Source organism: Mustela nivalis, assembly GCF_964662115.1.
Source record: "Mustela nivalis genome assembly, chromosome: 17".
Classification (NCBI taxonomy): domain Eukaryota; kingdom Metazoa; phylum Chordata; class Mammalia; order Carnivora; family Mustelidae; genus Mustela; species Mustela nivalis.
The window spans coordinates 32,815,006-32,832,321 of NC_139036.1; the positions used below are offsets into that span (position 1 = coordinate 32,815,006).

The following is a 17,316-nucleotide window of genomic DNA, read 5'->3' on the forward strand; positions in this document are numbered from 1 at the left end:
GGACAGGAGTGAGAGAGTTGGCTTCAGCAATAGCTGGGAGCAGGGAGAGGAAATAAAAATAGCTAACAGAGCACTTACTGTCTGTGAAGTATAGAATTAAGACTTTCACAAGGTGAGTGTCATTTAATACAATACCACAACTGATCACTATTGTTGCCAACCTTTTTTTTCTGGATGAAATAAGAATTCATTAATCAACTCAAGGTTACACGAACAGTAACCCAATTCAAGATTTGAACCTGTCTGACTCCCAATTTCATGTTATACTTCCAGACATACGAAGGAGGCAGAGATAGGGTTAATATGATTGTATCAGTGAGTCCCTGAAGAAGGATCATGAGATATTAAATCCAAGAGATGTTTTCGGAACATGTTGTTAAACAAAAAGCTTTGGAACAAACACAGGCACTTGGGCTTAATTTAAAAAGAAGTCAAGAGTTAGCTGACAAGCTGCCTCCAGTCATTCTTTCTCACCCAAAACACAGAGCCTCCTAATCAAGGCTGGGTAGGTGGGGAAGAGAGATGAGTCTATGACATAAAGAGGGGACAATGTGCTTCTACTCTACATGGGTCCCAAACACTGGGTCCTAAAAAAAAGACCTTCACCAAACCAAGAGGAATCTTTCACATCGGCAAACAACACTTTGTTAAAATTGTGATAATTTTTGTTGTTGTTGTTGTGTACATACATATGAAAACAGATAAAATAAAGCAAATAAATTATAATTGGCTACCTGGCCATAAAGAAAATCCGGCTGTGGATGGGGAAATGGGAGGCAAGAACACTGAAGTCTTCTGTCAACACACTACACACGTGATATAAACATGCTCACAAAAATTCACATATGCCCGTTAAATACACATGTAAGGACCCCATGCACATGCAGGACAGGTATGTATACACACACACACACACGCGTGCACACACACACACACACACATCTGTCTCTTTCTTTCCACCATGACAATTCCCTGACTTGGGTGGGGAAGGGAGAGTAGTTCCTAATGGATTTCACAATTTTGAAAGAAGAAAACTGTTCTTAGCTCAGTGCCCGATCATTGGAAAAGCTTAGGAGGAGGCTAGGGAGGGTGGGAACAGTGAAGGCTCAAAGCCAAGGCACTGATCTCCACTGAGATCCTGGCTCTGTCCTCAGCTCAGAATGCTGAGCCTGCTGGGTAGATGATGCCTGGGAAATTCTCAGAGTAACCCTCTTTGGGTCAGTATGCACATTTTGGGATAGAGCAAAAAGTTTGTTCTAATTGAGAAACAAGAGGAGGGAGAAGATTGCTTCTTTCCACTAAGGGCTGACCAACAGCTGTCATTTTAATGGCAGTAACTGACAGTAACAGCTTGGTGGCATCATATTTAATGGGAAGAGACCAGCTCACCTTCTGCCCTGGTTGCTATGTACAGAGTTCCAAGGAGGCCATAACAAAGGCTGTGAGTGTTAACTCTAAGGGTAGAAGGAAACAGGCTCTGTCCCCAAGGAAGGGGGGTAGGCTTGCTCTGTCCAGCCTCGTTGGAATTTATGAGTTCTGCACTGTGAAGTTTATGCAAGTGGCCCAGGAGGCAGTCAAAGCCCCTCTGAATTGTTCAGATATCCTTGACTCCAAGAGAATTGTTCAGATATCCTTCATTCCAAGAAGCTTCTTAAAGTAATTATTGAACTTGGGAGAATGTAATTAAAGAACCTAGGTCTCCTGTACCCATATTTAGGCATAGTGGAAGATTTCCTGGCATTTTAAAATAGCATCAGCTTCCATTTTATCCCCCTGGGGAGTTCACTGACCCACCAGCAACTGGGCTATTCATTGGACGAGGGTAAGAAATGAGCCACATTGTTTTAGTTGTGGAAATGAAAGCTCAAGCATGTTTCATTGCCCCCCCCAAGGGAGAAAAGAAACATATATTTTAAGAATAAATAATGTGAGTTTAAGAAATCAGCAGACATATTTTCTTTGCTTCCCATACCATACTCACCCTGAGAAGAGAGAAATGAGGATGCATGTTGTTGAGAACTTACAGTAGGTGTGGATGACTATGACGTCACTGGATCCACTTGAAAAGTCAGTGTGGCTGAATGAAGGGTAGCCAGGCACCCATGGCAGGGGACTAACAAATCAAGTGGCTTAAGGTCAAGAGATCTACCCCCAGGAGCCATCCAAGCTGGAGATGAGGCAAAAGACATCTGTCATTAGTGTGCATCCCAAGTGCTGGAGTGTGATAATGTTAACATATAGCGTTCAGGACAGTGCAATGCAACAGTTGTGGTTCTCCATCCTATAGAGAGTACAATTGCCTTTAATGGCAAATTGTAACTTCTCTATCCCCTGTGCTACTCTTTTACCTGATTAAGGAATCAGGTAAAACCTGAATCTTGCCTCAGATATTTCAGAGAATCCCTGTGGCATACTGGGGTGCCCCACAGGTCCATCTGGTTTGTCCCTTGTCACCTCAGTCAACCATCTGACATTGGATCAGGTTTTTTATAGAAGATGCTTCTTAATATTTCATGATCAACGTATTAAGACTCATCACCCCAGGAATGGGGGGATGCATCCCACTCTATCCTTAATGTCAATAATCCTTACAACAAAAAGAGAGGTCACAGAGACAGAGAGAAGACCACATGAAAACAGGTAGGCAGAGATTGTAGTGATATGGCCACAGGGCAACAAATGTAAGTGGCCCCCAGAAGCTAGGAATAGGCAAGGAAGGGTCCTTCTCTAGAAGGAACATGGCCTTTTTGACTCCTTGATTTCAAAATTCTCTCCTCAAGAACTGTTTCTATCCCTTAGCTTCTGTCCCTTAATTACCCAAGCATGAGCAAGATCACTCTGCCATGTGTAATATCACATAATTGAAAGCAATGGGCTCTAACAAAAGAAAACTGCAAGAAGCAAAAAGAAAAGTAAGTATCAGATCATGAATATGACTATTCCCATTATCCACAATGGCATCCAACCCCACCCCACAATGGGTCAGTTACTTCCCCTCAGTGAGACTTCTGTGGGTCACATTTCCCTTTCTTAAAGGCCAGTCCCTCAAATCGTCTGAGTAACTACACATATATAACCCCAAAGGAAAAGGAAATACTATGTCATTAATGTATTTTAAACACACTAAAGACAACTTTCTACATTACAGGTACAGCTTCCTTATCCAGAATATTCTGCTGCAAAATAGAAAGTCAGGCTAAGCTCTAGTCCTCAACTATAATAGTAACAACCACAACACTTATAATAGCAGCTACAGAACAGCGTGTACTCCGTACCAACAATAATATTAACTGCTTTTTAATATATTAATATATGTAATCTGCATATATATCCATGTATTACATAATGATATTAAAATATTATATCTATATGTGTATATGTTATTTTTAATTTTTACATTGCTATTGATATTATATACTGGCCCCATTTCATGAATAAGAAAACTAAGGAGAAGTAAAGTAACTTGTCCAAGATCATACTTTTGGAAAAATTAGAAATGGATCGGGATCAAGACTCTCTAAGGCACTGAACCAGTACAAAGGCTGACTGCTTTCCCCAAGGAACTAAAAAAGAAAAATACCAAAAAGTTTCTGGGAGAACTAAAGTTAAGTATTTTGAACTGGTGTATGAGTAAGGCTCTGGCCTTTAATAACTGGCCTTTAATAACTGCTCCCTTTGGGAGGGTACAAGAAGATAGGGACTCTTGGTGTTCTGCTCTCTCTTCTGTTACAGTCTTGAGCAAACAATTTCTGCCATCATACATTGCTCTTGACTCTGGTCCAGGTGTTCCGGGTAAGACAAATAAGGCAGCTCCCAAGACATGTATTTGTGAGGTGCTAAGAAATTAAGTGGAGAATAACTTTGAGCAGCTTTCCACTCCTTCCCTTCCAAACTCCCAGGGTTGATTAGTTACACAATCAAAGGATCCTTCCTTCTGGTAGGCAAAGAATAGGGCCCTGACCTAAAGCCGGAAGTGGCTGGTTGGCTTTCCATGCCTGGTCTTCTCTTTCACAGGGCTTAGTTCCCCAACCTGAGCTAGTTAGGGGTGCTGCAAACTAAGGTCTATGGTTGCCTGACAAAACAACTAATATCTCAGAGGAAAATGAGATCACAAGCCAAAAGAATAAGACATTTGAGGAGTGTGACTATTTCAAATGAAAATAGTGGGTTACATATTCCACCAAAAACAAACATATTAGCACCACAAATTTGTTTGCCTAAGGAAAAATTTAGAAGAGATAACAGAAGTTATTTCAAAGTGATGCAAAGTAAGAAGAAAGCATTAAAAGGACCAAAGAAATGTTAGATATAAAAAGACGACTAGTTGAAGTAAAGAATATATATGAAAGAGATTGCAGAAAGAATTAGCTAAAGGAATGCATTAGCAATGAAAAGACTGCACTGAGAAAAAATTCCCAGTGGGAAGAAGAAAAAGGCAAAAAAGCCCCACATAAAATATATATTTTAAAAAAATCTAACAGGTGAGGGGTAGAGGGAATAGAAGTGGAAGTAATAACTGTGGGACCACAGAAATCCCTGAAAGAGGGAGCAATAATGAAAAGGAAATTTTTGAAGAAATAATGAAGATGAATTTCCCTGAATAAAAAAGAAGAAAAAATATGGAGGAGAAAGCTTCAAATTGAAAGGGCCAGAGAGTCCCAAAGAAGAGATACAAAGAGGAACCCCACATAAGATGTCTAATAAGAAAATGTGAGAGCATCAAAAGCAAGGAAAATTGTGAATGCTCTTAGAGAAAAAGGACAGATCCTGGATTAACAAGCACAGATTAAGTTATTTCAGATGTATCAACAGAACAGGAGAAACAGCCATAAAAATTTTTTTTAAAAATTAATGTATTCAAAGTATTGGGGGAAAAAAGCATCTAGAACCATAAAACCAAGAAACGGATATTCACTCAAATTGCTATTTAAATATAAAGTGATGCTAATAATATTCTCAAGCATCAAAAACCTCAGACTATCACAAAAACACTCATACTGAAATCAGTGTTGTATTAAGTATTTCAATTAGAGAAGAAGAAATTCCGGTAGATAGTGTAAGATGTATGTGAGGTGGCAGTGATGAAATACCTTAGTAGATTTTGAAGTTGTCTTAAAAGTAGATACAAGCAAAGGCAGAGAGAAATTATATCCATAATAATACAGAATTAAGTCCTGATCCGTGATTCTCAAAGTGGACCAGAAACAGCAGCATTATTTGAGAATTTGTTAGAAATACAAATTATCAGACGCCATCCTAGACATGCTGAATCAGAAACTCTGGGTATGGAGCCCAGCCAATTTCAATCATAATACTAAATTTATTTGTCTTGACACTCCCTCTCATGAGTGCAGAAAGGAGATTTCCAGAAGCTATATGACTTACAAATTTTTTTTAATTAATGTAGTAGTAAATAAGAGAATCTGGCTATTTTCTCTAAGCCAGACAAAGAGATCAGCTAAAATGTGAAACAATGCCACTCAGTTATTTTCATGAGAATATATTCTTTATGTTAAATTGTAATGGGTTTATTAAATAAACATATTATATATTAAATATTTTTAAATAAATACATTAAAATTTCTCAGTTTTAATTTTTAAGATGAAAGATTTTAATAGATATAAATTCCATAAACAAAGTCTTTGGAGTTCCAAATATTTTTTCGCAGTATAAAGAGTTTCTGAAACCAAAATATTTGAACCATTGGTCTGAGTATTATCACTGTAACAGGCAAGCAGGAGATGGGGAACAATCATATAAGAAGAGGCAAACATTTTGTAATAATGGGGCTAATCAGTGATAATAATTCAAAAACAAAAAAGGAAGGGACTAAAAACAAATATATAAAGTGGGATAAACTGAAATAAAAGCTATGATGGTAAAAACAGATCCAAATTATGAATAATTATATCAACCAGATTAAATAGTCCAATTAAAAGACAGACTATTATGGTAGGTAAACAAAATAGCACAAATATAAGCTATTTACAAAAGACAAATAAGAACATGTTCACATTGAAAATACAAGAACAGGAAAAGATAAACCATGCAAACACTAACTGAAAGAAACCTACTGTGATTGTATTAACATCACCTTAATAGACTGAAGAACCATTACAGATAAAGATGGCATTTCTTAATGATAAATGGTTCAATTCAAAAGGAAGATATAATAGTCCTTGATCTATATGCATCTAATTATTTAGCCCCAACCTATATAAAGCTAAAATTAGCAAGACTTACATACAATATCTACAAACCCAAAAATAAACTGGAGATTTGACAAAAATTGCCACAGGCTGGTTTAACAAGTAAGTCTCAAACACTTTCAAAAGACTAGAATAATCTAGAGTATGTCCTCTGAATATTGAATTAAGATACCAATATGTAACAAAATCACCATGTTTGGAAATTAAACAATTCATTTTTAAATAATCAGTGGATCATAGTAGAAATAACAATGGAAATTTGAAAATATTTTGAAATGAATACTAATGAAAACATGATATCAGAAAATATTTTGAAATGAATACTAATGAAAACATATCAGAATGTGATGAAAATAAAGCCACATTTGAGGAAAATGCATAGCATTAAATGCATATATTAGAAAGAATAAGAGGTAAAAATAATCTAAGAATCTATCTCAAGAAATTAGAGTTTTTAACAAGATTTAAAAAAAAAAATTTTTAAGTAATCTCTACACTCAACATGGGCTTGAACTCACAACCCTGAGATCAAGAGTTTCATGCTCTACTGACTGAGCCAGTCAGGTGCCCCTCAAGAAACTAGTTGTTAAGAAAAGATAAAATTCCCCCAAATTTAAAAGGAAATAATTTTAAAAGGATACAAACTAATGAATTTGAAAACAAGCAATAAATATACTTTCAACAAAGCTACAAATTGATTCATTGAAGAGATGCAATAAGATTGATAAATCCCTAGCTAGACCAACAAAAATGGGGAAATAAACCAGTATCAGGAATGTGAAAGTGGGGACACCTGGATGGCTCAGTCGGTTAAGCAGCTGCCTTCAACTCAGGTCGTGATCCCAAGATCTGGGAATCGAGCCCCACATCAGGCTCTATGCTCAGTGGAGAGCTTGTGTCTCCCTTTCCCTCTGCCTGCTGCTCTGCCTATCTGTGCTCTCTAGCTCTCTGTCAAATAAATATATAAAATCTTAAAAAATAAAAAAGAAATGTGAAAGTGGACACTATTACAATGCTACATAGATAATAAATATGAAGAACAACTTTATGCAAATATACTTCAAAATTAGGTTAAATGGATAAATTTCTAAAAATATATTTGTAGCATGCAAACTAGTATAAAAATATAGTTTTTAAAACTGATACACGAAGATATAGAAAATATGAATAGTCCTATGTTCATTAAAGAAGTTGAATCCAGGGAGAGAGTCCAGATGGCAGAGGAGTAGCAGATTGAGATGAGATCAGGTCGCAGGAATTGAGCTAGATAGTTATCGAAGAATTCCAAACACCTGCAAACCCAACAGGAGATCAAAGAAAGAAGAGCAGCAATTCTTGAAACAGAAAATTGACCACTTTCTGAAAGGTAGGATGTGCGAAGACACGAATCTGAAGCAAAGAAAAGATAGATTGCGGGGGAGGGGCCAGCTCCCAGCAAGCCGCGGAACAGTGGAGCATAAAACCCGAACTTTTAGAAGTCTACTCCACTGAGGGACATCACTCCAGAGGCTAAGCAGGGGTGGGGCCCTCATGGGGCACTGTGGTCTCAGGTCCCGCGGGGTCACAGAAGGATCGGGGGTGTCTGAGTGTAGCTGAGCTTGCAGGTATCAGAGTGGAAGCCGACTACAGAGACAGAGCCGAGGAGTGAGCTCTCAGCTTGGGGTTACCTTAAACTGTGATCCATGGAACAGTCATACCATTGCTCTTTGAGCAAGGACCCCACAAGTGGCAGATACAGGGAGACCCACCTTTCTCTGACAGAAGAGAGGCAGCAGGAATCTCTGGGTCTGGAGACTCCAAACGGGGCCATGTGGCAGAGACAGAAACGCTCGATCACTGGCCGGGTGAGCTCAGAGCACAGCCAGACCAGGGAGATGGGAGTGATTGACAGCTTATCTCCGAGGGATCATGAAGGAGCTCTCAGCTCCTCCAGGCCAGAGACTGGGAGGCTGCCATTTTCATTCCTATCCTCCAGAGCTCTACAGAAAGCATTCAGAGAACAAAAGCTACGGAGAGGGAACCTGAGCAGATTACTTAGCCTGGCCCCTAGCAAGGATGGTAAAATTCAGCCTGGGGCAAAGACATTTGAGAATCACTACAACAGACCCCTCCCCCAGAAGATCAGCAAGAACATCCAATCAAGACCAAGTTCATTGATCAAGGAGAACAGTAGAATTCCAGAGGAGGAAAAAGCAAAGCATGGAATTCATGGCTTCCTCCCCATGATTCTTTAGTCTTGCAAAGCTAATTAAATTTTTTAAATTTTATTGTTTTCTTATTCAAATCTTTTTAACTTTTCCTCTTTCCTCTTTTAATGGTTTTTCCTCTTTTAACTAGTTTATCTTAACAATACCTTTCTTAAAAAAAAAAAAACAATCTTTTTAAACCTTCATTATTATAGTCATATCCTTCATTGTATCTAACTTTATTTTTTGTATACATATAGGGTTTTTTCTTCTAAAATTTCTTGGGGTATATTTATTCTAATAGATCAAAATATACCCTAAATCTAGCACAGGGCTTTGTTCTAGTCTCCAGTCTGAGAAAATTCTTTCCACCATCTTTTTCTTTCTTTTTCCAACAAACTTATCAATTCCTTTTTAGAAATTTTTTAAAATTTTCATCTTTATGGTCATATTCCATAAATTCATCATGTTTACCATTATTTTTGTATACATATAAGTTTTTCTTTCTTTAAAATTTTAGGAGGTAGTTTCTTCTAAGAGACCAAAATACTCCCAAAATCAAGTGGGTGGCTCTGTTCTATTCACCAGTCTAATGATATATATATATATATATATATATATATATATATATATATATATTGAATTTTTTAAATTTCTTTTTACCCCTTGCTTTTCCCCCTGATTTGGGGTCTCTTCTGATTTGGTTAGTATACACTTTTCTGGATCTTTGCCACCCTTTTAGTATTTTATTCTCTCATTCATATATTCCTATCTGGATAAAACAACAAGGTGGAAAAACTCACCACAAAAAAAAGAACAAGAGGCAGTATCGAAGGCTAGGGACCTAATCAATATGGACATGAGTAATATGTCATATCTAGAGTTCAGAATGACAATTCTCAAGGTGCTAGCTGGGCTTGAAAAAGGCATGGAAGATATTAGAAAAACCCTGTCTGGAGAAATAAAAGCCCTTTCTGGAGAAATAAAAGAACTAAAATCTAACCAAGCTGAAATCAAAAAAGCTATTAATGAGGTGCAATAAAAAATGGAGGCTCGGGGTGCCTAGGTGGCTCCGTGGGTTAAGGCCCCTGCCTTCAGCTCAGGTCATGATCCCAGGGTCCTGGGATCGAGCCCCATATTGGACTCTCTGCTCAGCAGGGAGCCTATCCCCACCCCCGCCTGCCTCTCTGCCTACTTGTGATCTCTGTCAAATACATAAATAAATTTAAAAAAAAAATTTTTTTAATGGAGGCTCTTACTGCTAAGATAAATGAGGTAGAAGAAAGAATTAGTGATATAGAAGATCAAATGACAGAGAATAAGGAAGCTGAGCAAATGAGAGACAAACAACTACTGGACCACGAGGGGAGAATTTGAGAGAGAAGTGAGATGAAACAATATGAGAATAATTGGGATTCCAGAAGTAGAAGAAAGAGAAAGGGGGGCAGAAGGTATATTGGAGCAAATTATAGTAGAGGAGTTCCCTAATATGGCAAAGGGAACAAGCATCAAAATCCAGAAGGCACAGAGAACCCCCCTCAAAATCAGTAAAAATAGGACCACACCCTGTCATCTAATAGTATAATTTACAGGTCTTAGTGACAAAGAGAAAATCCTGAAAGCAGCTCAGGACAAGAAGTCTGTAACATATGGTAAAAATATTAGATCAGCAGCAGACCTATCCACAGAGACCTGGCAGGCCAGAAAGAACTGGCATGATATATTCAGAGCACTAAAAGAGAAAAACATGCAGCCAAGAATACTATATCCAGCTAGGCTATCACTGGAAATAGAAGGAGACATAAAAAGCTTCCAGGACAAACAAAAACTAAAAGAATTTGTAAACACCAAACCAGTCCTACAGGAAATATTAAAAGGGGTCCTCTAACCAAAGAGAGAGCCTAAAAGTAGTAAACCAGAAAGGAAAAGAGACAATATATGGTAATAGTCAACTTACAGGCAATACAATGACACTATATTCATATCTTTCAATAGCTACCCTGAATGTAAATGGGCTAAATGCCCCAATAAAAAGACACAGGGTATCAGAATGGATAAAAAAACAAAACCCATCAATATGCTGTCTGCAAGAAACTCATTTTAGACCCGAAGACACTTCCAGATTGAAAGTGAGGGGGTAGAAAATAATTTACCATGCTAATGGACATCAAAAGAAAGCTGGAGTGGCAATTTTTATATCAGATAAGTTGGATTTTAAGCCAAAGACTATAATAAGAGATGAGGAATTGGATATATCATATATCATATTGATATATCATACTCAAAGTGTCTGTCCAACAAGAAGATCTAACAATTTTAACAATTTTAAATATCTATGCCCCTAGCATGGGTGCAGCCAACTATATAAGCTAATTAATCACAAAATCAAAGAAACACATTGACAATAATACAATAATAGTAGGGGACTTCAACACCCCCCTCACTGAAATGGACAGATCAAGCAAAAGATCAACAAAGAAATAAAGGCCTTAAATGACACACTGGACCAGATGGACATCACAGATATATTCAGAACATTCCATCCCAAAGCAAAAGAATACACATTCTTCTCTAGTGTACATGGAACATTCTCCCGATTAGATCACATCGTGGGTCACAAATCAGATCTCAACTGGTACGAAAAGATTGGGATCATTCCCTGCATATTTTCAGACCACAATGCTCTGAAGCTAGAACTCAATCACAAGAGGAAAATTGAAAAGAACTCAAATACATAGAAGCTAAAGAGCATTCTACTAAAGAATGAATGGGTCAACCAGGAAATTAAAGAAGAACTGAAAAAATTCATAGAAACAAATGATAATGAAAACACAACTGTTCAATCTGTGGGACACAGCAAAGGCAGTCCTGAGAGGAAAGTATATAGTGATACAAGCCTTTCTCAAGAAACAAGAAAGGTCTCAAGTATACAACCTAACCCTACATCTAAAGGAGCTGGAGAAAGAACAGCAAAGAAAGCCTAAACCCAGCAGGAGAAGAGAAATCACGAAGATAATAACAGAAATCAATGAAATAGAAACCGAAAGAACAGTAGAACAAATCAATGAAAGCAGGAGCTGGTTCTTTCAAAGAATTAATAAGATTAATAAACCCCTGGCCAGTCTTATCAAAAAGAAGAGAAAGAACCCAAATAATAAAATAATGAATGAAAGAGGAGAGATCACAACCAACACCAAAGAAATACAAACAATTATAAGAACATATTATAAGCAAATATGCGCCAGCAAATTTGACAATCTAGAAGAAATGGATTCATTCCCAGAGACATAGAAACTACCAAAACTGAAACAGGAAGAAACAGAAAAGCTGAACAGACCCATAACCAGTAAGGAGATTGAAGGAGTCATCAAAAATCTCCCAACAAACAAGAGACCCAGGCCAGACAGCTTCCCAGGGGAATGCTACCAAATATTTAAAAGAAGAATTAATACCTGTTCTCCTGAAACTGTTCCAAAAAAAACAGAAATAGAAGGAAAACTTCCAAACTCATTTTATGAGGCCAGCATCACCTTGAACCCAAAACTAGACAAAGACCCCATCAAAAAAGAGAATTACAGACCAATATCCTTGATGAACACAGATGCGAAAATTCTCACCAAAACACTAGCTAATAGGATCCAACAGTACATTAAAAGGATTTTCACCACATAGAAGTGGGATTTATCCCAGGGCTGCAAGGTTGTTTCAACATCCACAAATCAATCAATGTGATACATTACATTAATAAAAGAAAGAACAAGAACGATATTATACTCTCAATAGATGCTGAAAAAGCACTTGACAACGTACAGCATCCTTTCTTAATCAAAACTCTTCAAAGTGTAGGGATAGAAGGTACACACCTCAATATCATCAAAGTCATCTATGAAAAAGCCACAGCAAATATCTCCTCAATGGAGAAAAACTGAGAGTGTTTCCACTAAGGTCAGGAACACGACAGGGATGTCCATTATCACCACTTCTATTCAACATAGTACTAAAAGTTCCAGCCTCAGCAATCAGACAATGAAAAGAAATCAAAGGCATCCAAATCAGCAAAGAATAAGTCAAACTATCCCTCTTTGCAGATGATATGATACTATGTGTGGAAAACCCAAAAGACTCCACTCTGAATCTGCTAGAACTTGTACAGGAATTCAGTAAAGTGTCAGGATATAAAATCAATGCACAGAAGTCAGTTGCATTTCTATACACCAACAACAAGAGAGAAGAAAGAGAAATTAAAGAGTCAATCCCATTTGCAATTGCACTGAAAACCATAAGATACCTAGAATAAACTTAACGAAAGAGGCAAAGAATCTGTACTCAAACAACTATACAGTACTCCTGAAAGAAACTGAGGAAGACACAAAGAAATGGAAAAACATTCCATGCTCATGGACTGAAGAACAAATATCATGAAAATGTCTATGCTACGTAAAGCAATCTACACATTTAATGCAATCCCTATCAAAATGCCATCAATTTTTTCCAAAAAATGGAACAAATAATCCTAAAATTTATATGGAACCATAAAAGACCTCGAATAGCCAAAGGAATGTTGAAAAAGAAAGCCAAAGATGGTGGCATCATAATTCCATACTTCAAGCTCTATTACGAAGCCGTCATCATCAAGACAGTATGGGACTGGCACAAAAACAGACACATAGATCAATGGAACAGAATAGAGAGCTCAGAAATAGACCCTCAACTCCATGGTCAACTAATCTTTGACAAAGCAGGAAAGAATGTCCAATGGAAAAAAGACAGTCTCTTCAACAAATGGTATTGGGAAAATTGGACAGCCACATGCAGAAAAATGAAACTGGACCATTTCCTTACACTACACACAAAAACAGACTCCAAATGGATGAAAGACCTCAATGTGAAAAAGGAATCCATCTAAATCCTTGAGGAGAACATAGGCAGCAACCTCTTCGAACTCAGCCACAGCATCTTCTTCCTAGAAACATCACCAAAGGCATGGGAAGCAAGGGCAAAAATAAACTACTGGGACTTCATCAAGATCAAAAGCTTTATAACAAAGGAAACAGTCAAGAAAACCAAAAGACAGCTGATAGAAAGGGAGAAGATATTTGCAAACAACCTATCAGATAAAGGGCTAGTATCCAAAATCTATAAAGAACTTATCAAACTCAACACCCAAAGAACAAATAATCCAATCAAGAAATGAGCAGAAGACATGAACAGGCATTTCTGCAAAGAAGACATCCAGATTGCCAACAGACACATGAAAAAGCGCTCCACATCACTCAGCATCACGGAAATACAAATAAAAACCACAATGAGATACCACCTCACACTAGTCAGAATGGCTAAAATTAAAAGTCAGGAAATGACAGATGCTGGCGAAGGTGAGGTGAAAGGGGACCCCTCCTACACTACTGGTGGGAATGCAAGCTGGTGCAGCCACTCTGGAAAACAGCATGCAGTTTCCTCAAAAAGTTGAAAACAGAGCTACCCTACGGCCCAGCAATTGCACTACTGGGTATTTACCCTAACGATACAAATGTAGTGATCTGAAGGGGTACATGCACCCCAATGTTTATAGCACCCCAATGTCCATAACAGCCAAGCTATGGAAAGAACCTAGATATCCATCAACAGATGAATGAATAAAGAAGATGTGGTATATATGTACAATGGAATACTTTGCAGCCATCAAAAAACCCAATATCTTGCCATTTGTAACAATGTGGCTGGAACTAGAGAGTATTATCATAAGCAAAACAAGTCAATCAGAGAAAGACAATTATCTCTCTGATCTCACTGATATGAGGAATTTGAGAGGGAAAGTTGGGGAGGGTACTTAGGGAGTAAGGAAGGAAAAAATGAAACAAGATGGGATCAGGAGAGAGACAAACTATAAGAGACTCTTAATCTCACAAAACAAACTGAGGGCTGCTGGGAGGAGGTGGGTATGGAGAGGTTGGCTGGATTATGGACATTGAGGAGGGTATGTGATATGGTGAGTGCTGTGAAGGGTCTAGACCTGATGATTCGCAGACCTGTATCCCTGGGGCAAATAATACATTATATGTTAAAAAAAAAAAAAAAAAGAAGAAGAAGAAGAAGAAGAAAAAGAAGAAGTTGAATCCTAATTAAATGGATAAAAAGAAACTTTAGGCCCAGGTAATTTCACCAAAAAATTCTTCCAAACATTTAAGGAAGAAATAAAACCAATTTTAGCCTAAGTCTTTCAGTGAATTAAAAAAAAAAAAAAAGGAACAATTGTAAACTCAATATTTGAAGCCATTTTAATCTTGATATGAAGTTAAATGCACAAGGCCTTATAAAAAAAGAAAGCTTATGGGCCAGTGTCTTACTCATGAACACAGATGCAAAGAACCAAAACAGTGTATTAGAAGCCAAATCCGGAAATTACATAAAAAGAACATCCAGGTTGTGTTTATTCCCTGTGTGCATGCTTAGTTCATTTAAAAGTCAACCAGTGTGATTCCCCAAATTAACAGAATAAAGAAAGATAAAACAATACAATGACTTTTATGGATAGAAAAAAAAAAGTCACAAAATTTAACAATATTTTAGTAGTTTAAAAATATTTATAATTTTTTTTAACTCTTAGCAAACTTCCTTCATCAGATAATGGCAAGTATGCAAGAGACAGAGGGAGATGGAGAAGAGGAGTCCAGGGGAGACAGAAAGAAGAAAGGGAGGAAGCTAGGAAGGAATAAAAGACAGGAGGAAGAGAGACAGGGAGGGGGGAAGCCACACGGGAGGAAAGGATATAAAAATGATTCATAATGCTAGCTGTGTAGCAGTTTGGAATCTTGAGGCAAGAGGGACTCATCCAAGACAACAGTTTTACTGGCCTCCCTTCTCTCTTTGGTTCATATTCCTTCAGAGAACTCGGGGCCATTCTGATGAAAGATTAAGTGACCTATTTACCTTTATACCTACAAATGTCTTGCCTGCACTTTGCACATAGTAGGTTCGTTGTAAGCATTTGTTAGAGACAGTAATTCAGAGGACCATAACCCCTAAGGCAGCACTAATAGGTATTATTATTCTTTCCCACCTTGTAGTCACTGGAGTGGAATGTTTTTTGCAAACACTGAGATATTGAGAGTTAAAGCTCTAATTAGAACCATAATGTATTGACCTTACTCTCCTTTATACTAGTTAAATTAACTTAGCAGTAATTGGCTGACGAAGGCAATACTAGGACAGCTCCCCTTTCCTGGGTTTTCTTCCTCCTTTTGGGGGTGTTGTGTGTGTTTCTTTCTTTTTTCTGCTCCTCCTTCTCTTGTTCTTCTTTCTGATTTGGCTGGGATTTTTTTTTACTTTTTTCCCATCATTCTCTTTATCTCCCTAGAAATATCAGTTAATTAAAGTTTAGGTGAATACAGGGTTTGCTCCATGATTTCAAAATGTTCATAAGTCTAAGTTCTGTGCCTAGCATGCATAGTAAATTTAAAGAAAACACCAAATTTGAAATTAAAAGAATATAATCCTATCATCCCTATCTCCCATAACTCTGGAAAAAAACATATCTTTTGCTTCTGATTCAAAATATAAATCTTCAAGAGTGCTCCCAGCTTCTCACAATCACAGCTTCCTTGGGAAAAATGCTTATAACTCTGAAAAGCCACTTTATCCTACTTCCAGTGAAAGTAGTTCTTAAGGAGGCTGGATAGAAAAATGGGAACAACGGAGTATTTAAGACTTGGTTTTTACATTATTTACATAATTTATAAATTATCTCCTATAATATATTTATGCATATTATATATAATTACATAAATGTAATTTAATGCATAATTATATTATAGAATTGACTGATTATTTTACATAATTATGAATCCTGAGCAACACTGAAGGGCCTAATCCACTTAGACCTTAATTCTGCTAAAAGTGAACATCTACTTACCCAGAGACAGAGGCACCAAACTGAAAACTCCTCGTGGAAATTCCCTTTCCCAGTGAGAAGCCATTAAGATTTCTGTATCATAGGAAGACATCACCACTTCTAGTTCCTCTCCCAGAGGAGAGTTAGACAAGAAGGCTTTTTTCCCAGCTCCCGTTATTAAAATGATATCAGACAGATACTTGGTGTCGTCTAGCCCTCCAGCTGCTCTTAGTCCTGAAATCATCCTCTGATTGCATAGCACCAGGAAAGAGATTGTAGCCTCCTGACTGTTTAAAGTGACAGCCTGGTGTTTCTCTTGCTTTCTTTGAGCTCTGTGCATCGGGGGTCAAGGTCCTTGAGGAGGAGAAAGAGGATATGCAATAGGCAGATGGGCCCAAGTCAACCTTAAGAAGGCAAGTTTGTCATAAATGCTTCCTCGGCCTTCTTTTCATTTCTCCCTTCTTTAGGATTTTTCTACAATTTCCAGTGCCCTTTCTCACAAATGGAAACCCAGTGTGGAGTACAGATTTTTCAAGATATAAGTACCTCTTTCCTAATTACAGACTATTATTTTCTAGGGAAAAAGCATACTAATTAGGCCCAGCTGGTGGTCCCTGTTACTTTTTCATGGATCTGGCCTCACATCAGGGATTTTAGGTTTGAGGAAAGGTGGGCAGAGGGGAGAAGTTTGGTTTTCCATGTAATAAGCACCACAGGAGTTTTGAAGTCACAAGCTTTTGTCCAGCTCCTTTGTAAGAGATTGCACATTGCTTTGCAACAAGTGTTTTCAGAGCTTTCCAAAGGGTTGAGAGGTCTTGAAACATGTCTCTACTGCAGGCTACAGAATCATGTTGTCTAGAAACGTGAAATAATACAAACAGCAATTGTAGAATCCCCATGCCACTTGGGAAAGGGATGTGGTAAGAAGGAAATGAGATACTATTGATGAAGCACTTAGGGAAGTGACAGGGTTAAGGACCTATAAGCAACGTAATTGTTCCTATTGTATAAATTTCATGTTTATTTTCC

At 37.6% G+C, this 17,316-nt stretch overlaps 1 long non-coding RNA gene across 2 annotated transcripts in view; it reads right to left on the reverse strand.

The window, feature by feature from the left end:
* Positions 1 to 16,551, reverse strand: part of LOC309851883 — a 111,323-nt gene extending 94,772 nt beyond the window's left edge. For both annotated transcript variants that reach the window (XR_014304979.1, XR_014304980.1), the window contains exons 1-2: positions 16,309 to 16,551; positions 2,025 to 2,167 (exon numbers count right to left, since the gene is read on the reverse strand). This is a non-coding gene — a long non-coding RNA (uncharacterized lncRNA). The remainder of the gene's footprint in view (positions 1 to 2,024; positions 2,168 to 16,308) is intronic.
* Positions 16,552 to 17,316: the final 765 nt, after the last annotated feature.